The following is a 22817-nucleotide window of genomic DNA, read 5'->3' as shown; positions in this document are numbered from 1 at the left end:
CCCTTTCAACTTTCTGATGATCTGAAGCCACTCCTTGGGTAACATGCCCTTAAAAGTACTTTTTAAGGGGCACCTGGGTAGTTCAGTCAGTTAACCATCTGACTTCAGCTCAGGTCATGATCTCGCAGTTTGTGAGTTCGAGCCCCGCGTCGGGCTCTGTGCTGACAGCTCAGAGCCTGGAGCCCGCTTCTGATTCTGTGTCTCCCTCTCTCTGCACCTCCCTGGCTTGCGCTCTCTCTCTTTCTCAAACACAAACATTAAAAAAAAAAAAAAAGAAAGTACTTCTTTTTACTACATTTCAGAAGACTGAACAACAACAACAACAGAAGACTACAACAAACAGAAAATAGAGTTTATTGAGAAGTAGAAATGAGGTCAATGCTTATAGCATGGAGGAGCAGGAAGCATAGATAGTGGAGAAGAATTCTCCATTAAAATATATCTCTATATATTTATATATAGTTTCTTATTCCTCATGTATCAATCTAAGTTTATTAGTAACTAAGAATATTCAGCAACTAAGGAAGTGATTAGAATCTTCAATTTAGTGGGTATTAGGGAGTAGTATGATTTTGAGATGATCCCTCCTCTGGAAGTAGAGACATGAATAATGCTTTTCTCTAAACAAAGGATGTGATTAGTATAATTTAGTGACCCTGCTGTATTATTATTAAGTTATTAGAATGATCTTAAGTCATCTGCATATAGTGTAAGGTTTTAAACAATAGAGGCCCCCGAATGGGATGAATGATAAACAAGGCATAAACAGACCTCAAAGCAAAACCCATTTACTGTATATTTCTGTGAGAATCTTGGACAAAAATGTAAACTATTCTCTCTTTTTTAAATTTATTTATTTATTTTGAGGGAGAGTGAATGGGGAAGGGACGGGGGTGGGGGGAGGAGAGAGAATCCCAAGCAGGCTCCAGCTCTGTCAGTACAGAGCCCAACATGGGACTCGAACTCATGAACTGTGAGATCAAGACCTGAGCCAAGATCAAGAGTCAGGCTTAACCAACTGAGCCACCCAGGTACCCCCAAAATATGAATTATTCTTAACCGACGAAGTGACAGTAAGATGGGGAAAGGAACCAGAGGCCTTTAGATCCTGCAGCAATACAAATGAGAGCTTGATGATGGCTGAGAGAAGAGAAAGAAAAATGAGTTCTAAGGATGCTCCTGTTAATTCACAAGGAGTCCTAGAGAAAAGACTGAACGTTATTCATTGGAATTTTTCCCCATTGTTCTCTCTCATTAAAACTGGATCTGTTTTGTCTCCCTCTGAGACTGTTTGAAATGTAGATTCTGATGTCCTTTGAACTTTGTTCTTTGATAAAAGTTGGGCAAAAAACACAGGCCACACACAACTGTGGACCTGAGATGTGAGACTCGTGACAGTTCTGGAGACGGCTTCCTGCCCTATGCCGAAAAAGGAAGACAAATGTTCAAACTGACTAGGAGGCAAAATATTTCCATGGTTAGTCATTAATATTTACTAAGAGGCATCAATGAACTGCAAGCTTCCTAGATTCAAGGAATATTTAGAAAGTTCCCTTTTCCCATCTCCATTAGGCTGGCAGGGCAGAAGGACACAGCCACCCGGGCTTGGTCTCCATCAGGACATTTCACCTATATGGTTTCTGGAAAAAAAGCAGTTTTTCTGCAGGTTTGTCCTCAAACAATAGGGCTTTGGGGTAGGCTAAAAGTGAACATATGCCAAATTAGGGATAAGATGATGGGGTTTTGTTTTCTTCACTCTAGATTTCCCTGTATGACTTTTTTCTTCCTTCTTGCAAATTATGGACTATAAATCTAGGCCTTTCTGATTCAGAGTTCTCTTTGATTTGAACACTTTTATAAAGGGGATAGTTTCAAATGGTTGAGGTCTGTGTTCCTTTTTTCTTCCCAATTTACTCTCCGAGTCTGGGTAAATTTATGGCGCCTCTCTATTACAACTACCTGGCTTGTGTGGCATTCATGTTACCCAGATCACTCTTCTTTCATAACTGAAATACATAAAAATGAAAATAGGGCTCAAGGGGTTTCAGTTGAACCCCCTATATTTGAAGGGAATTATTAAGCACAGAATGTAAAGCCTATCCTGTTCTCAGGGGTCTGATGTGACAGCAAAACAGATTCAAGAAGAATAATGCTCTTCACCTGTAGTCTGAAACAACGCAGGGAGCTGATCCATTGAGCTCCATTTGGGAGGAAGACAGAGGTTGGGATCCGGACTAAGGCACCTCAAGCACCTCTGATCCAGGAAGTGAAGTAATGATGAGGTGATACGTAATAACAGGAGGGCAGGGAGTATAAGCTGCATGACTAGGTCCCCAGGGAGAAGTGGACAGAACTCTCCCTTCTTTTGCCAAACATACTAAGAAAAGGTGTATTGGATTATTTGAATGTTAATGTACCCAAGAAGCAAACACAAAAGTAAGGGTGTGGTATGTTTAATTTCTAGGTAGCTGCCAGAAACATTGTTCAGTATAATCACTCTATGACTCGACACAATTAATCTAGTAATTGGGAAATTTTCTTACTTTGCCAGAGAAAAATGATTTTAATAAGGAACCCAACCAGCCCAGTCAAAATTTGCTGTGTTTTGAGCGTTCACATCATCCTTGGACTTTTATCTTCATAGGTTTTAGCGAAGTTGTTGAATCACATGGAAATAAGGACATAAACCACAAAACCGTGTGATTATTCATAGAGTTAACCATGTTTTTCTTTTGGTGCAGCTGTTTTAACGGCAAGAACCAAATGATACTTCATGTCATTGAAAAGTAGGGACGACTATACCCCTATTGGAGTAGCTAAAATGGAAAATAGTGACAATACCCAATGCTGGCAAGGGTTCAGAGAAAGTGGGTCTCTCATACATTCCTGGTGGGAATGTGAAATTGTACAGCCACTCTGGAAAGTAGTTTGAGTTTCTCGAAAATGAAACAGACATGAACAACATGATTCAGCAATCACACTCCTGGGTATTTGTCTCAGAGAAATGAAAACGATATCCACACAATGGCTTATTCATGAATGTTTATAGCAGCTTTATCAGTAACAGTGAAAAACTGCAAACAACCCAGATGTCTCTCCATGTAACAACAGGTAAACAAACTGTGGCATATTCATAGCATGGAATACTACTCAGCAATAAAAGGGAATGAACTGTTAACACACACTACAGCATGTATAGATCTCAAGGGAATTGTGCTGAGGGAAAAAAGCCAATCTCAAAAGGTCACTTACTGTGTGATTCCATTTATATAATATTCTCAAAATGATAAAATTACAGAGATCGAGAATAGATCAGTGATTGCCAGGCATTAGACAGGAGCGGAGTGGGGGAGGGTGGATATGATTATAAAAGAGTAGTGCAAGGGAGATCTTTTTTAGTGATGGAACAGTTCTCTATCATGATTGTGGTGGTGGCTACATGAATGTACACATGTGATTGAAATGCATAGAACTACACACACACACACACACACACACACACACACACGTACAGGTAAACCTGGTGAGATCTGAATAAGGTATGTGAATTACAACAATGTTATTTTCCTAGCTTTGATATTGTACTATAGTTAATGTAAGACATCACCATTGGGAGAAATTGGATGAAAAGTACATGGTGCCTCTGATATTTTGGCAACTTTCTGTGAATCTATAGTCCATTCACAATAAAAACTTAAAAAAAAATGGAGAATAACATCAAAATGAGGCTACCATTTGAAAAATTATATGAAAAATTTGAGACCGTATTTTTGGAGATAACAAAGCCAAAGTGACAACTTGTAGATATGTTGTAGCTATAAAACTGGAAATTATTCCCAAACGGATTTCTCTGTATGAACACTCTATTTGTGTGTTTCTGGAAACTGACTCAATGTGTTTATTGACACTTCTTCTATCTGTGAAATGTCTGTTTTTCCTAATGAAAAGTGTTCCAGAAAACCAAGCAATGACATATATGGCTGTACAACTTCAAGATGCGATTCTATTGTTTGCTTTGTACCCTTGCCACATCCACTTTCTGAAGACATGCATCAGTTGATAATAGCCACTGGGGGTCAGACTTCCACATGGCCCTTACCAAACATATGATTTCATACCCAGTGCAACTGCAGGAGCCCAGACCCACAGATTAACAGAACTCAAACCTTCCTTCCTACTTGTAAGCTCACCAAAGCAGACAGAGATATATATGTTCCTAGTAATTACCCAATTCAGAATGCAAACATATCCAGTGATTGTGGAAGAGACACCAGAATAGTTTTATATAAATCTTGGTTAAATACATCACAGTTAATGAGGAATTCAGCAGCAGGCTAGTGTTTTCTCTAAGCTGTGGATGAGATACAACCTTCCTTTCTACAATCTGGACAAGAAGCCCCTGCCCTGGGCCTCACTTTAGAAGCCCCACATGCCCCTGGCCATGCCCCTCACCATAGGACAAGAATCCCAGTTCTTTTCCAAATGGCCGCAGAAATCCTAAATTTCTTCCCAATAGCTAGTTATCACAGAGTGTAATTTTGGGCAACAATGAGCAGAAGATAGTTTGGAAAGAGGCCTTAACAAAGAGGGGAGATTTGCTTCCTAGAGTTATGGACAATGGAGCAAAGTTTAAAAGGGGGACTACTATGAATCACAAAAGATAAAAGAAGATAAATAAACCAAGATCGGAATTGTCTGATTCTAGAAGTGGGTTTGAATGCTTTGAGTTCGAACAACGCGTCACTGAATCTAATTGCCAGGACATGACACAAAAATGACAATAGCTGAGCTTCTGCCTTGCAATGTGATGATGACAGGGGCAGGATCCAAACCTACACCATGCACACTGATCCAGAAAAGGTGTTGGTAATCACTTGCATTGCTAGCACTGCCTCCAGTTGGCTTTTCTCCAGAAGATATGAGGTCACAAGGGGACCTCCTCTGTTATTGCCTTTACAAAACCAATTACTCAAACCCCCACACACAGAAAGAAGTGATTATATCTTCCTAGGGACTAGGTAAGGAATTCCCAAGTGGGTCGATGTCACAAATCAGGCAGGCATCATTTGGTCTCGGGGCTTCAATGACTATATCCTTTTTTTCTCTTACTATATATATGTGTGTGTGTGTGTGTGTGTGTGTGTGTGTGTATTAAGCTTATTTATGTATTCTGAGAGAGAGAGAGAGAGAGAGAGAGAGAGAGAGACAGGGAGTGAGTGGGGGAGGGGCAGAGAGAGAAGGGGAGAGAGAGAACCTTAAGCAGTCTTTGTGCTGTCAGCTCAGAGCCCGATGCGGGGTTTGAATGCACGAACTGTGATATCATGGCCTGAGCCCAAATGAAGAGCCGGTCACTTAACTGGCTGAGCCACCCAGGTGTGCCTCTCTTATAATATTTTTAAATGATATCTGGACTCTGGGACATATGTGTAACTGAAATAGTTCCAGAGACTGATGCCACCTGTTCTCACACTTTGAGAGTCCAGTTTAGTTTGTTCCATGGGATTTCTAAGATTCCTTAGTGTCTCCTTTGCAAACTTTGATATTCTTGCTTTCCAAGGTGAGCTGTGATGTCATCCCTTAGGACTGAAGATCACTAAGCCAACAATCTAGCCCAGATTAAAAGAATTTTCCTGAGTGGCAAGATGCACATCTTGCATCAAATGGCAATGAATATGGTCGTGCGCTTAGTGAAGCAATAACAATTAAACCTGTCAACTTTAACTGAGGCTGAGAAAACAAAAGACGTTCCAGTTTACAGTGGCCTCATGCCAGGAGACTGCTGAGACCGGAGAAGAATCAGACTGCAGACTGAAGAATGCTATCTTCTAAGAAGAATGTGCTAATGAAAAATTTTCAGGAACAACAGCCTTCTCAAGTTTTCTTCCAGAATATTAATCAGCCAGGACCTCAAAGTATTCCTGGTCAGTGAGTATTCTCTGGCAGGTGCAGGGGACAGGAACACACAAAATCTCCCCTGAGCCAATTTAGAGGGAATAAAATCTGATGTGATATGCTGGCTGTTAACTTCTTTCAATAACTATAAATTAGCTGGTTATCGATGAAAGATTGAAATATCACCTAGACCTTTGAGGATATAAGTATAGCTTATGAAGGAGGCAGGGGCAAAAAGGAAGAATAATGCTGCCCTGAGAATGAACTTGAGGTTTTCTGGCCTACTGCAAGATTAAATAAATGTTCTTTGCTGTTGGCAAAAAAGTTAATTTTAAGTCTCCACTTCTATGAGTTGGTATCAGTCTCCTCTTAAGTCATTTCTTTTGATCAAAATCCTAGCTCCAAATATTCTTTTGAGGAGTCAGGTAAAAGATTATGATTCTCAATAACCTATTTATACAGCAATGTCTCCAAAAGTTCTGACAGCGTAAGCAAGGATGATGGAGTCAAGCTCACATACAGCAGCAAGAGGAAAAAGCCACTTTATCCAAACCTACTGTATCTGAAGCCAAACACTGAGTTATAAGGCTCAATATCTCATGTGTATAGTCCCCCGGATTCAGACAGGTAAACACCTCAGTTTCTGACATAAAGTCTCCTATCCTATGTGAACAGTTGTTCAATATCTTTGAGGGCACCAGAGAGTTGGTGGGTTGTGGCAAAACCATGCAGTAGTGGATCCAAACAGGGACTTTGCTTCCAGAAGGATCTGAGTGCTGTTCACTTGACATCATGCATAGGCTACTCAGATTTCTGACGCTCGGTTCCAAATCTGGAAACGGAAAGACTCACATGTCTTCAGTAGAGTTGTTATGAAAATTGAGGAAAACGTAAGAGCTGCTACATAGTCGGGGTTCCATGGATGGTAGCTATTATCCCCTGAGCATGTTGAATGAATGCCCTTGAAGAGGGATCAGGCTTGAACATGAATTCTGGGAAATTATTGTGGGGAAGCCTCACGTCGTGAACTCAATTTGCTGGCTTCACCGTGAGAGGCATTTCCAAAATCTCAGAAGTCCCTGCAATCTTTTTTCTTGATAGTGTTTTCACTGGACTGTCTAAGCCAGGAGTATGAGTTCCCTTTCAAGAAGTGCTGTTTTCTCTTCATGAAATGGTTGGTTGAGAAGCATCAGGAAGCTGGCAACAAGTGGAAGTTGAAACTGAAGTCACTGGAGGTTTCTTTGATGCTAAGGGCTTGCAGTACACTCTTGTCTCCGCTGTCGTTGGTTTTCCTGCTACGTGCAGCTTCCCAGCGTGACTCTTGTCTTCTCTCCCTCTTACCTTCATGGAAACTAATGTGCCCTTGAAATGTTTATGTGCCATTTCTCTTCTGGTTCGAGGTTATGCAGTGTCTGTGGAGAATTAGAGGTAACACTAATTCATCTTTCATTCCTCACTTTTTGTCCTGCAAACTTGATAACTGTTTCCTTCCTAGGAAAGATAAAATTCCAGAGCCTCTCCTCCTGTTGAACTCCATTCTCCTTTCACTTCTGAACAGTGAACCGCCTCGTAATTATTATTCTTCACATGAAACTCTCCTGTTAGACTTCCTGTTCTTTTATTTGTTCTTGTGGATAAGAGGATGAAATGTGAGCTGGAAGATAATATTATAAAGTCCATTTTCATCTGAATGAACAAGGCACCAAAAGAGTTCTAATTAAGGCTTTGGGGTCAGGCTGGGGATCGGGGGAGGAGGATGTGTGTGTGTGTGTGTGTGTGTGTGTGTGTGTGTGTTGTGTGTGTGTGTATACATACACAAAGATAGAGGGAGAGGGAGAGAGAGAGAGAGAGAGATCTTTAGTAGGAGGCTACAGGACTCTGGCCTTAATTTTGTCTTGTGTAGAGTATTTGAGTGAACACAGAGAAGATATCAAGTTTTGTGATGAACCAAAATGTGGAGAGATAATTAAGGTAAAAATTGAAAGAAGAAAAAGGAAGATTATTTCAGCATATTAGAGTTGTGGACAAATGCCAAGGGAACAGAAGTTAATGGGAATGAAAATGAACGCAAAACCGTGCGTTTGATATTAAAAAGCAGTTGGTTATAGTATGAGAAAATTAAACAATGTTTTTTTAAAAATCCTGCAATGATGGGGATATGTCAAAGGGACACTGGAGCTAACAGAGAAAGCTCACAATGGCAAAGCTGGACCAATATGAGCAACATGATAAATAAATAGTATTGGATTATAACCCAAATATAAAATAGTACTATATAAACTCAAATATAAAATAGTACAAATATAAAATATTTATAAAATAAATATACACAAGTCCACATTTATATAAATAAATGATTGAATAAATCACTCTGAGGGAAGAGAGATCTCCTGTATAGAATTCCAAATATTTAGATACTCTACCCTCATGGTAAAGTATAACTCTTCACTCCTTAAAGTATAGGCTGTGCACAGTGCTTCATTCAAGAGTATAGTATGAAAAGGAAGAAATAGAAGGTAACTGTGTAGGAGAAATCTGATCAGCCAGGTAACCAAGTGATAAGTCAATAGTGATATGTCATGTTGATAGTATGTATTCTTGTTTGTTTGTTTGTTTGTTTATTTAGTCATTCATTCCTTTATTTATTTTGAGAGAGAGAGAGAGAGAACGGGAGGGACAGAGGAAGAGAGAGAGAATCCCAAGCAGACTCTACACTCACCATGGAGTCCAATGTGGGGCTCTATCTCGCCACCATGAGATCATGACCTGAGCCGATATCAAGAAGAGCCTTACCCACTGAGCCACCCAGGCGCCCCAGTACGTATGTATTCTTGATACGTGTGATGCGGATGGCAGTTTACCTCGATGGTCTTTGTCCACAGAACACATAACCCCAGGCTAATCACAAGACCATCTGACAAATCCTTATGGAGGGGCATTCTACAAAACACCTAATCAGAACTCTTCAACACTTTTAAGAGCATCAGAAACAAGGAAGATCTGAGAAACTGTCAGAGCCAGGAGGAGTCTAAGGAGAGAGACGATAATTAAATGTGATGTAGTATCTTGGATGGGATCCTGCAACAGAAAAAGGACCTTTGGGAAAAATGAAGGAAATTTGAATGAAGCACAAACTTTAGTTAATAACTGCTTAGTTAATAACAGTGTGCCAATATTAATCCATTAGTTGTGACAAGTGTACTGTACTAATATGAGAACTCTTAGTACTGTCATTGCAATTTTTCTGTAAGTCTATACTATTCTAAAATAAAAGGTTTATTTCATAAAAAGTAATGGAAAAGGTGAAGGATCAATTAGATTTTAATTTGTGGCAGAATATGTGAGAAATATTTGGGAATGTTGACCAAGGTAAACTTTAATGGATGACAAAGTAGCAGAATTTTGTCCAAACTACCAGAAACAATAGTCCCATCCTTTTGTGTGTTCTTGGTGAGATGAAAGTCTGGAGTATTATATTTGATTTTGAGAGTTACAGAACTCTACTGTTAAAACATGGTATGCCTAGACAAAGTCAGTAGGAAAGATAAAGTTTTAAACATTATTTCAAAAAAGAAATGTCGGCGCATCTGGGTGGCTCAGTCGGTCGAGCTTCCGACTTTGGCTCAGGTCATGATCTCACGGTCTGTGAGTTCGAGCCCCACGTCAGGCTCTGTGCTGACAGCTCAGAGCCTGGAGCCTGTTTCGGAATCTGTGTCTCTCTCTCTCTCTGACCCTCCCCCGTTCATGCTCTGTCTCTCTCTGTCTCAAAAATAAATAAACATTTAAAAAAAAAGAAATGTTGTCTTAGTGTGGGATCCCCATGAAAACAGAGCAGAGCCTCAAACCAGGACTTATGAGCAGGTAGGTTTTTGTTTTTTGTTTTTTGTTTTTGTTTTTGTTTTTGTTTTTTGAGAAGTGATTTCATGAAACAGAAACAAGAGATTTAGGAGAATAAGGGAAAGAAAGAATGTTATGAGATGCTTTCTTGCTGTGGGCAACTGGAGCTCACTTCCACTGGACCCTTATGGAGAGCCATGTGGAATGTGCCCATAATTTTCCCTTGAAGGACAAAAGTAAGCATTTATAATGTGCTGGCATCCCCTGTTGGCTAAATGCTGCCCCAGGCACGCTTCCTCCCAGATTGTGCCTGTGGGCTCATGGCTGGTGTCATGGAAGTGCCAGGGTGGGGAACGAGAGCCATGCAGCGCAGACGAGGTAAGGTGCTATCACATTGCCCCTGTGCGCAGCTGGCTACAGCAGCAAGAGATGGAGTAAATGGTGGACTAGCGGGATGTGAGGAGGGCCCTATGCAAAGGAGAATTTCTTTAAATGTTTTTCTTTTATTTTTTATTTTCGAGAGAGCACAAGCAGGGAAGGGGCAGAGAGAGAGGGAGACAGAGGAGCTGAATGAAGCAGGCTCTGCGCCGACAGCAGTGAGCCAAATGTGGGACTTGAACTCACGAACCGTGAGATCATGACTTGAGCTAAAGTAGGTCGCTCAATTGTCCTATAAGGAGAATTGCCAATGGATGTCTCAAGTACAAGAGGGAGAAGACATTTTACTTTGCACCCTAGGGGCATGGGCTAGACCTTTGATTAAAGTGACAGACACAGATTTTACCTCGATCAACTAGCCCTATCCAGATTGGCAATGGGAGATAGAAAAAGAGGGGGTTAATATACAGAAAAATCAGAGTAAATAGAATACACTGGGTATGATGTTAAAAAAAATCCAAATGCCACAGTTACTGAAATAAATGTGAACATCTAAATTTATCAGTTAAAAGACAGATTAGCATAATGGATTTTTTAAAATCCAGCTATGTGCTATTTACAAAAGTCATACTTACACATTAAGAATTTAAAAATGGAGGGGCGCCTGGATGGCTCAGTTGGTTGAGCGTCCAACTTCAGCTCAGGTCATGATCTTGTGGTTCATGAGTTTGAGCCCTGCGTCGAGTTCTTTGCTGATAGCTCGGACCCTGGAGCCTGCTTTGGATTCTGTGTCTCCCTCTCTCTGCCCCTCCCCCGCTAACACACACACACACACACACACACACACACACACTCTCTCTCTCTCTCTCTCTCTCTCTCCCCCCTCTCTCTCTTTCTCTCTCTCTCAAAACTAAACATTAAAAAAAATTTTTTAAAGAATTTAAAAATGGAACAAGTTATATCAGAAAAACTGTAAAAACTGCAAGGCAATATCAAAAGTTAGAATATCTATTTTTTAATGCTTGTTTATTTATTTCTTTTGAGAGAGAGCATGAGCTGGGGAGGGGCAGAGAGAGAGGGAGAGAGTGAATCCCAAGCAGTCTCTGTGCTGTCATTACAGAGCTCAGTGTAGGGCTCAGTCCCACGAACCATGAGATCATGACCTGAGCCAAAATCAGGAGTCAGACCCTTCGACTGAGCCAGCCACGAGCCCCAGAATATCTATTAATATGAGCCAAAACACACTTTTAAACAAAAAATACTATTAATTCAGTAAGTATTTAGTTTGACTGTTTAGAACTGAAAAGCCTTAAATAACAGTAGCTTAAAATTGATAAACGTGGATAACTTTTATGCTCATAAAATGAAAAAAAGTGTCAGAAAATAGGCAGACCTGGGCTGGGATAACAGATTTCAAATTTTACCAACACAAATCAGGTTGAGAGTTGGAATCTCCCCAGAAAGACGTACACCCTATGGTCACTTCAGATGTGGGTGTAGAGGACAAGGGAAAACTTTCCAGAGAGGGAAGGCAGACACCAAAGAGAAAATGCCTGGCAAGAAGTAGAATCGGGATCTAATCAAGGAATCTTGTGTACCACAGAGAGTAGGATGCTTTCCCCAGCCCTGTCCAGCAACACTTGTCCAGCCATTGAGCAGTGATGGCTGTGCCTCTTCTATTCATCCATTTTTAGAATGGGAGTTTTTCTGGAGGTCACCCACCCTGTTCCTGATACTTTGCTGTATATTGGGCATATGCATATGAGACATATATTTATCCAGTTAGTTCATAAATCATGAAAACACAAAGTCACATTCAAATCTCAAGGAAAGGACTGTGCACAAACCAAGGATCTTGGGCCTTGACCTTAAAATAGTCAATGAATGGGACTTTGGGTTGCATCCTTTGGAGAGAGGGTGGTTTTCTTTCAAGGATGAAAAGAAGTCCCCCTCTTAGCCTTATTGTCCATTACCCATCTCAAAACTTATATATGCTAATTTTTGTCTGATATTTTTCTTTCTACAAAAACTTCCATTCCTCTGTGTGGGAGAGAGAGTGGACTGTTCCTCCAATGTCTATTGTACCATAGTAATATATATATATTATATATTGAACCATAGTAATATATATATATTATATATATATATATAATATATATATACACACTATATATACTATATATATTATATATATATTATATATGTTATATATATAGTGTATATATGTAATACATATATTATAGTGTATATATATAGTGTATACACTATATATAGTAATATATATACAGTATATATAGAAAATTCATATATATCCAACCAAAATAAAAATTTGTTTCCCAGCATCCCTTGTAGCTAAAGACATTTGGTTAGGTTCTTACCAGTTGGATACAAACAGAAGCTTGTGCCGTTTCCAAGAAGTGCCCTCTTTCTTGATCGCCAGAATGTGGGTATAATTGTTAAAGTTCCAGCAGGTATCTGGGACCTTGAGGAGATCTTAGGGATGGGAGCTAAGTATGGTAGAGATACAAGATAAAAAGAGGCAGAGTTCTTGTCACTAAGGAATAAGCATATCAGCCCTGGATAACTGCCTACAATTTTTCCCCCAAGGGATAACATATTATTTATTTTTGTGTAACTTAATTTATATCTAGCATCAACATTCTTCTCAGCAGTGGAAAATTTAATTAATTCAATGAAAACTCAGTCAGAATAACACACATATTAGGCTGCTAGAAATTGTTACACAGCTCATTGAAGCTCTGTTTATTTTTTTCAGTCTTTTTTCTATCATCTCAATAGTTTTTATTACCATGTCTTCTTACCCATTAATCTTTTCTTCTGCAGTGTAGTGTCTGCTATTAATTCTATCAACAGAACCTATTTTATCCTAGATATTGTATTTTTCCTTTATAGAAGTTTTATTTAGGTCTTTTAAACATTTCTCCAGGTATCTACTTAACCTATTCCAGGATTCCACTACTTTCTTGAAGATATAGAACTGTTTTAATGTTCTCAACTAATTCTATCATTTATGTAATAGAATCTGTTTCTATTGATATTCTTCCGCATTATGGGTCATTTTGTTCTGCTTTTTGTATGCCTCTAATTTTTGATTGGATGCCAGACATTGTGAATTTTACACTGTGCTGGATTATGTTTCTATAAATATTTTTTGAGCTTTATTTGAATGTTGTTATTTGAAAGTAGTTGATTCTTTGAGGCTTGCTTTTAATGTTTGGAAGGTGGAACCAGAGAAGCCTATAGTCTAGGGCTAACTCTACTCCACCACTGAGATATTACCCTTCTGAGTGTTTTACTTAATGCTTCATGCATTCACCGCTATTCCTTTTTTTTTTTCTAGTGAGAACACAAACTATTCCTGGTCCTGAATAAGTTCCAGAGATTTTTCCCTCTTCTCCTTTCAGGTGTTTCTTTCTTCCCCTTTGGTAGTTTCCTTACACACATGCACTGGGCAATGTTCAGCAGAAGATCTGAGGGAGATCATCTGCACATCTCCAGAACTTGGCTTCTGTGCACCTCTCTGTGATATTTGGTTCTGTGACTACTCACTGGTTTAGCCTCTCTGGATCCCTAACTGTCTTAACCCTGCCAGACTGGCTCCACCTGGGTTCTCCTCCTGCACCACAGCCTGGAAACTCTATCCAGGCAGTAAACTGAGGTATCTTCTTCATTTCCCTTCTTTCATGGATTATTGTCCTGTGTTGCCTGATGCCAATGTCTGAAAACTATTGTTTCAAATATGTGTCCAAATTTTTAGTTGTTTCAGATAGGATGATAAACCTAGTTCCTTTCACTTCAGTTAGCCAGAAGCAGAAGATTTTATGTTCTTTCTAAATAGAGCACAATAGGCGTAATTCTAATAGTATAGTTAACCAGTGTAATCCTAACAAAATATGCCCACTAGATTTTAATTATATGTTTATGATTCTAAATAACCATCCAGGAATCAATGCATTCGATGCATTGTAGTTTTCCTGGGTAGAAGAAAATAGCCCATTGTACATTTTTTGTGATGCTATAAGGTTATGTTATATTCAGCCACTGAGGAAACAGATTTTATTTGAGGACTCGTTAACAAAGGATCAGCTTCTCTCCCAGAGCTGTAACTGGGCTCATCAGTAGTTAATAGGTTTAATTAGTGAGCTGGTTCTTAGATGTTGACATTAACTCTCAAAGTCTAGCTACACTCATACACACACACACACACACACACACACAGTTAAAAACAGAATTATTTCTCTAACTGGATGGAGAACTTTCTGAGCATATAAATAGGGAAAGCATACATATCATCCAGACTTTTGGTCCTACTCTTTGGTTCTAAGTTCCATCTTGATTCTCCCGCAGACCCTACTCAGGATGCTGCTTTTTACGTCTTTTTTTTACATGTCCTATTTTCACGTTATTTTTACTCAGTATAGTTCAGACTTCAAAGATGATATAATAAAAGGAGCACTGAAATCAGACAGATCTGAAAAAGTTTGTTTTGTATTTTACTGACAATGTGGTCACTACACATTACCTTATCATCTAGTTTTGTTCATTATTCATCATGTAGTCTTTGTTTATTTCATCTATAAAATGGAATATTACCTACATCACAGAGTTGTTGAAAGAACTAAACAAGATAATTTAATGCATGTAAAAGCATGCACTGAAGTGTTTTACAGAATATGTGTGTTAAATAAATGTTGATGAACTTCCATCTTTTCTACTGAATATTCTTTTTACTATTTCACCTTCTGTGTTTTTTAAAGAGAACCGTCCAAAGAAAATAGCCAAAATAAGGATACAAATAAGAATCATCTTGGGGCGCCTGGGTGGCTCAGTCAGTTAAACGTCCGACTTCGGCTCAGGTCACGGTCTCGCGGTCCGTGAGTTTGAGCCCCGCGTCGGGCTCTGGGCTGATGGCTCAGAGCCTGGAGCCTGCTTCCGATTCTGTGTCTCCCTCTCTCTCTGCCCCTCCCCCGTTCATGCTCTGTCTCTCTCTGTCTCAAAAATAAATAAAACGTTAAAAAAAATTAAAAAAAAAAAGAATCATCTTAGTATTTGAAGGGACTACAAAGTAAGTACTATAAATAACATCCGTATGTTATTTACAAGGATGCTCTAAATGCATTTTAAACACTATCCACCTTTGATGGTGCAATATCACTCAAATGCAAATATCAGATAAAATAATCCATAGAAAATGCCAACTCAGGAAGTAGGAACTGCAGCTTCTGAAATAAGCATGCCAATGCAATGTCCAAGAAGTCACTTCAGAAATACTTTTGGCTTTATGAAATTTCTATCCAGGCTTGCATCTAATGCAGGAGGTAATGAAAGGTCATTTGAGTTGTCTGTCAAAGCAGCCAAGAACTTTTATTGCTCTTCTCAGAGTAGAGCCAAGGACTTAATCCTCATCCATAAAATGAACACATTTGATTATATAACTTCCAGCTGTAAAAATTGCACGATTAACTAATTATTCATTATAGAGGTCTGGCCCTTTAAATTGATCTCAGATGAATCAATTTATGTCAATTCAAGCCTGGTGAAACCAAGCCATAAAGAAAAAAGTTTGTCTTGCATTTTATCTTAGCTTTATAAATAGTGCACTACAAAAGTATTAACAATAATAATAATAACAATAATAATTGATGAGGATATTTTATCTTAAAGGTAATTTTGAGGTTTATGGAGTATTCAATAGTTTCCCCTATATAAACTGTGTTTATGAGATGCAGATAGCAGGAAGAAGTAAAAAAAAAAAAGAAGAGGGACGGCTCAGAATCTTCTTCCACCATTACTTAGCACCATCTTCTTTCTGCTGGCAATGACAAATATAATACTTTTTTTTCCCTCTCATGATAGTCCTTTTTCGCCAAATAAGAACAAATCCCTTATCTTTGGGCTGAATTTTTCCAGCACTGAGCATTTCCATCCAGTATGTTCCACTAAGAGAAGGAGGAAGGAAGAAAAGATAGAGAATCTCTCTTCCAACATCCTAACACCACTTTTGGCATTTCCTCAGTGGCATATGTGATGTGGCTTTGTCCAGAATGCCTCCAATAAAAAACTACTCTCAACCTTGGATGTCTGAAAGAAGTAGGAGGAAAACATTAGAGAAAGTGTTTCTCTAGCAGCCATTACTTTTCTCTTTTCTTTGTTCTCTTTTCTTTCCTGTTTTCCTTTCCTTTCCTTTCCTTTCCTTTCCTTTCCTTTCCTTTCCTTTCCTTTCCTTTCCTTTCCTTCCCTTCCCTTCCCTTCCCTTCCCTTCCCTTCTCTCTTCTCCTCTTCTCTTCTCTTCTCTTTTCTCCTTTTCCCCATTACCTTTCTAGAACAAATTAGCAGTGTTGCATTTCTTCTGATTCACTGGCGCTATTTTTTTTTATAGCACTCGAGGCAAGTTTTAGCACCTGCTATCACTGAAGCCATGCTATACTGAATAGCCACCAGCATAATTATGAATTCTTCGAAGGCAAATGAACACATGAGCCTGACTGAAAATCTGTACTATCCTTTTCTACGGGTAAAGGCTCTCGTAGTTTTATCTAAATGTACGAAGACCACCCCATGACAATCAATCTAATTATGGGCACAGAAGGCGATGCAAATTGTATCTATATCACCATGACTGTTTCCTTGTTAACCAACACACTTTTCAATGACACCGAAAGGATCCTGTTGAAAGAAAATTGGATAAGAGAAGTCCGAATGTTTCTCAAATATTTTAAGTGTGTAATTGAATGTGACCACATTAACATTAGAGTCAATCTATGTATTTAAAACTACTACTTTGTGGAAAATTTTATGACAACAAATTTGCTTGTTGTGATTCACAATCAGTCAGTCAATCAATAGCTTTCATTTTATCTTGAAACAAAGGATGATTGCACAGAACTGGGCAATACTCTAGGGAAGGCCTTTCAGTTCAAACATGTTTCCGCTAGGGACTAAAATGTATGATCACATGAAAGAATGTTAAATGTTCATTTAACAAATATTTATCAAGTAACTGCTATGTGTCAAAACTGTTATTGATTACACTCCAGTGGGGGAAAAAACAGACAAAATCTCTGCCCTTATAATGCTCCCTTGTAGGGTCTAGTGGGAGAGACAGATATTAGATATTTCCAAACCCAAATAAAAATACAATTATTAAAAAACAGGCTGCTGTGAAAAAGAACAAGTTTAGTTCTCTATTTGGAGTTGCTTTGGGGAGAGAAGTCATACAAATTCTTCCTGAGAAAGAAACATTTAAATCAAAACCTCAAGGAGGAATAAGAATTAACCAAGAGGAATGTTCAAGGGAAGACATCCAGGCAGAAGAAACGTCAACACCACCAGTAGTGCTCAGAGATTCAAGTTTCACCAACAGAATCAACAACCATCAGGTGTGATAATTGTTGTATTGTGTTTCTAAAAATTGGAAATTTCCCGGATGACATCAGGGAATTGGATCATCCTTGTGTATGGAATCCACAATGAAACACTCCAGTGATTCTCTTGACTGGATAAATTTTGACATTTATAATAGCTAAAAATAAACCCTAGCAAGACTTGTCCATCTAATTTCACAGAAATTAAAGCAGCAGCTTCTATTTAAGATTATATTGTCAGACATAGAAGTCTTGCCAATAGAATTAGAAAACCTAAGGAAATACCCAATATCTATAGATATTTCAGATGTATAAAAGGGCATGCAGACTGATATGTTCTTTAAAAGAGGACTACATTGCCATTCAAAATCAACTTTAAAAATGCTCAAGAAGTCTTATAAAGAATGCAGTTACAGTCCAAATTCTGTGGAGTTACATCTCAAATTTCTGCAAAAGACACAGAGATGTCTAAGCTGTATTATATATAACAATAGAACTATCTATCCCTCAATTAAGTTGAAGAATTTGTAGACTTATCTTTATTAACTTCATTACATTATTTTCTTTTGTTATTAAAAACAAATTTTTAAGTTTATATTTGAGAGAGAGAGTGTGTGTGAGTGGGAGAGGGGCAAAGAGAGACGGAGACAGAATCCTAAGCAGGCTCCAGACTCCGAGCTGTCAGTATGGAGCCCGACGGGGGACTCAGACACATGAGCTGTGAGATCATGACCTGAGCTGAAGTCAGACACTTAACCGACTGAGCCACCCAGGCGCCCCACTTCATTACATTTAAAAAAAAAAAAAACATTTACCTTTTTTAAAATTTTAAAAAATATTTATTAGTTTTTGCAAGAGAGAGATGGAGAGCAAGTGTGGGGGGTGCAGAGAGAGAGAGGGAGACAGAGAATCCCAAGCTGTCAGCCAGATGTGGGCCTCAAACTCACAAAATGTGAGATCATGACCTGAGCTGAAATCAAGAGTCAGACACTTAACTGACTGAGCCACCCAGGTGCTCCTAGAAAAACATTTTCCAAAGGATGTTCCATAGAACACTAGATTCAAAGTATATTAATAGATGTTACTTTAAAATGTGTAAAATACTAAGTTCATACTGCAAACACTTTTCAGATCTCCTAATATACTAATGTTCACTGAAAATATAAAAAAGGGGATTCACTATGTAGTATTTCTCAGACACATTTATCTAAGGAATGCTTTCCTACGAATTATCAATGGAAATAGGCATCCTGTGGTACGGTCTTTGGAAATGCCATACTAATGGAAAAGTACAAGTTGAATTAGTGGAGCAAACATAGGGATTATTTTACATGGAGTTTTACAAAATATTAGTAAACAAAAACTTTCAAGTTTCATTATTCAAATGTAATATTTGAGGGAAAAAAGAATTGATACCATTAAAAACTAATCGTGATTATTAATAATATCCTTGCCCCAGCCAAGTACATGCAGACTTAAATGAGGACATATGAGGCCATTACAACATGTCATGATGATCTGTGCTACACCTACCTTTGATTTATAACAAAATTCACCCTTTGTTAGAAGTGATTACACTAGGCCAATTTATTTTCAGCCATTGTAGTTACATGTCACAAGGTGTAAAAGGGCACATTGGCAGAGATAGTACAACCATATTTATCAGTCTTGAGTGTGTTTTTTCCAATGTTAGTAGACAAGAACATGTCATGTCTGAAGTTTAATATCTACTGTAGAACTATCCGCCAGTTGTGAACTATGCCTTCTGAAATCTCCCGAAATTAAGGAAGAAAGCAGTTCCATTTCTAGTTAGAATGTAAAGTTTCTGATGGACCATTTCTCCCATGAAAACATCTAGACAAGACTGGATAATTTGGAAGGCTTCACATGCATACTAGGCAAAAATACTAAATCCAGAGAGGAAAAAGCTCTTTCTAGGTGAGCAGAAATTGGTAGCTATTCACCAGTGTTCTCGTTCCCACAGGGACAAATTGAAGCAACCATATCTGGGTATGAACAGAAAATTTTGCTTGCCAAAGTAGATAGATTCTTGGAGACAGAAGAGAAACCAGCACAGCTTTTAACAGCTGTGCAAAACGGAAATGGCAGATTGAAATCTAGAGAAGTCTCAAACACACAGCCAGTTTTTACCACATGCCTGTTTTCCCCTAGAGGATTTTTGTTGAGTATTGGGAATCAGAGAATGTGGGGGCCGAGCTAGAAAGACAGAGCAAAATCCTGTGCTCTCACAGTGTTTAGAAGTCAAAGTGTTGCTTGAGGGAAGGGTATGGAATAATTTCAAGATAGGTGCCATTCTCTTAAACCAAAAGTAAACTAAAATTAATGAAAACTGCAGTCTGGTTCTGATTCAGCTAAAATTCTGATTGGCATAACTGATCAACTCCTGAAAAGAAAGAAAATGTATTTTTTTTGAGGGAAAAGAACATCATCTTTAGGACTTAGAATTTTATTATATACATATTTTTTGGCATACAGTAACAACAATAAGAAAATGTGAAGCAGGAAAATATGACACGTGCTCAAAAGAATAATTAGCAAGTAGAAGCAGACCCACAAATGACCCAGATTTCAGAATTGGGAGACAAAATCTTAAAAATACTATTACAAATATGTTAAGACATTTAAGATCTCCAAAAAAGAACTAAATATACACTGTAGAACTCAGAACATAATATCCAAAATTAAGAACACACTGGATGGGTATAATAATGGACTAGACTTAGCAGAAGCAAGGATCAGTAAACTGGAAGATAGGATAATAGAAAAATGTAAGTTGAAGTACACAATGAAAAAAGACTTTAACTACAACAAGAGAACAAAGCATAAGAGACATACAGGATGCTATCAGAGAGCTTGTGTAGTAGGAATTCTATGTGTAGATATATGTGTATTAGGAATTCTAACAGAAAAGAGGGAAAGTTGTGCAGAAATAAAATTTGAAGAAATAAGTCACGGCTTTTCCAACACTGATTAAAAAATCAAATCACAGATTTATGAAGCTCACTGAATATCAAGTTAATACAGATAAAACCACACAGTATAGTCAAACAGCTGAGAAACAAAGACTAAAAGGGAAATATAAAAGCAGCCAGAAAATAAAGATACATTATCAGGGAAGCAGCAGTAAGATGTTTAGTTGACTTCTTAACAGAAACGGAGAAGCCAGAAGACAATGGGACAACAAAGGAGTGGAATAATTCTACATGGCAAAAATATTTTTCCCAAATGAAGGGAAAATACAAGTATTGTCACAACAACTAAGAATAATTAGTAGTCACTTAGTATTTGCTGGTAAATGAGGGAATTAAATGAATTTTTATGGTTTCTTCGTGAAGACAAATTATGTATTTGGGATGGACTTTATGATTGGTAATTAGGACTCTTACATTGCAAAAAATACATTTTTAAAGTTTGGAGATACTTTTACAATATAAATTTGATCACAGTCAAACCTTGCAAAAAAGGACAAGAATTGGAAAAGACATAAAAGAAAAATAGCCAACATTTGCAAAGTTATGTAGAATTGACGTCATACAATGTAAGAGGAGGTATAAATTGGTACTTTTTTGAAAGGTAATTAACTTGAATTTCGATATGCTTCAAGAAATATTTCCCCCTCATGGATATATCTTAAGAAAATAATTAAGAACGTTCACAAATGCTCATGTACAAACTGGCTTGGCACAGTGTTGTTTGGAAAAGAACACTGGGGGAAAAGCAAACATGTCTGTTTGTCTCCTTTTAAAAATTTTTGCCCAGTGACCTATTAAGAAACATGCACTTACCCTCTTATAGGAAAGAACAAAATCACTACAAGATTGGGAAAGGTTTCTTTTTTTTTTTTTTTTTTTTACACTGGATATAGTGCCATTATGAAAAATTAGGTTTCCATTAAAAGGAAGAGGAGGAAAAGTGCTGTTGGGTAGCTGCATGCCGGTTTCTGTCCCATCGGTCAGAGGAAGTCGTTTTTGTGAGGATTTGAGTTGTGCTATGAAAATAGCACTTGGAGATCTTGAGTACCAAGATAAGGTTCTTGGATTTTATTCTCAAGGTCTAATCGAACCAGTGAAGGGTTTTATGCAAGGGGCTAATATGATGCATCTGTTACTTGGCAGAGATTAATTTGGTAGTGAGAGGAATAATTTGGAAGAGGAAGAGGGTGGAGATAGGAAAAGCAGCCCAGAATGTGGACATATAACCTGTCTTGGCATCAGGATATACTTCCTGAGTTCAAAGTGTGGCAGGAGAGCATGGGAAAAGTGGACGGGGGTGAGGAGGACTGATCAATTGGCCACAAAATACATATTTCATGGTAAGCTACTAGAATTCATTCTTTTCATTGCATAGTTTCAGTCTCCAGATGTATTCCTGCACAATTTAAACGCTTCTATAATCTCAAAAACACAACTGTCATGTTCAGCAACAGTCAACACAATTGTGTGTCTACAGAATGACTAGATGTTCAGACCTTTAAAAAATATAGAAAATCAAAACCTGTAGAAATATGCAAAAATAAAAAAATGCCTTGATGCCTCTAATGTCTCAACTTCTATACTTGGCATTCTAATTTTATTTTAGATTCTACTGCACACAAAAAAGTTAATAAACCACATATTTGTAACTTTGAGACCAAGTTTAATGTGATGTTTGGAGAAGTTACTAGATTGCTAGATAGCAGAAGTTTCACTGTGACTTTATTCAGTTGAGACTATCTGACACTGATTTGATTTGATTTCTTAAAAGAGCATGTTGAAATCCATGACAGTCATGTTATTTAGGGAGAATTTAATACCACAAAGAACTAAGAAAATCTGGGTCTGTGGAAATTCTTCACTTGACCTCTACTAATCTACCACCCACCCCAAAGTAATACTCCACTAATTTTTTTTCTCTTAAATTGTGACAGCGGATACCAGGATAATGTAGTCTATGGTTCAAACACAGCTATAGAACACAAAAATCAGTCAGGCACTACGATTATTGCAGTTTTTAGCCTATTTGCTAACATTTTCCTTCTGTTGCCTGTTGGTTTTTTCTTCTTTCACTGGCCCTCACTCGATTTTGAGAGAGCCTGCATTTTACCCTTTTCTTTCAAGCTTACGAGCAAGGGGAGGATCCGTTTTGAAGTTCCAGAGAAGAGTACCCTACCCAATGGATGTGACAGTGTATTTGTTGAAAATATAAGGCATGCTTAAAAATGATTAATACCTGTTTTTATCAGGCTTCCTGAACTCCTAACTTCACACCTTTAATACCAACTAGTGAGCCAGTAAAAGTGATGTGAAAGGATGAGAAAATAGATAA

The 22817-nt window shown here is 38.1% G+C and overlaps 1 long non-coding RNA gene across 16 annotated transcripts in view; it reads left to right on the top strand.

The window, feature by feature from the left end:
* The window catches only part of LOC122217488, a 233581-nt gene that overhangs the window by 171436 nt on the left and 39328 nt on the right, over nucleotides 1-22817 (top strand). For 14 of the 16 annotated variants that reach the window (XR_006201530.1, XR_006201542.1, XR_006201538.1 and 11 more), the window contains one exon: nucleotides 5558-6011. The exons of the other annotated variants lie outside the window; for them this stretch is intronic. This is a non-coding gene — a long non-coding RNA (uncharacterized LOC122217488). Of the gene's footprint in view, nucleotides 1-5557; nucleotides 6012-22817 lie in introns of those variants that run through there. 16 annotated transcript variants of the gene reach the window in all.

The sequence above is a fragment of the Panthera leo genome, chromosome B1 (genome assembly GCF_018350215.1).
Source record: "Panthera leo isolate Ple1 chromosome B1, P.leo_Ple1_pat1.1, whole genome shotgun sequence".
NCBI lineage: Eukaryota > Metazoa > Chordata > Mammalia > Carnivora > Felidae > Panthera > Panthera leo.
This window is presented reverse-complemented; position numbering and strand designations above follow the sequence as displayed.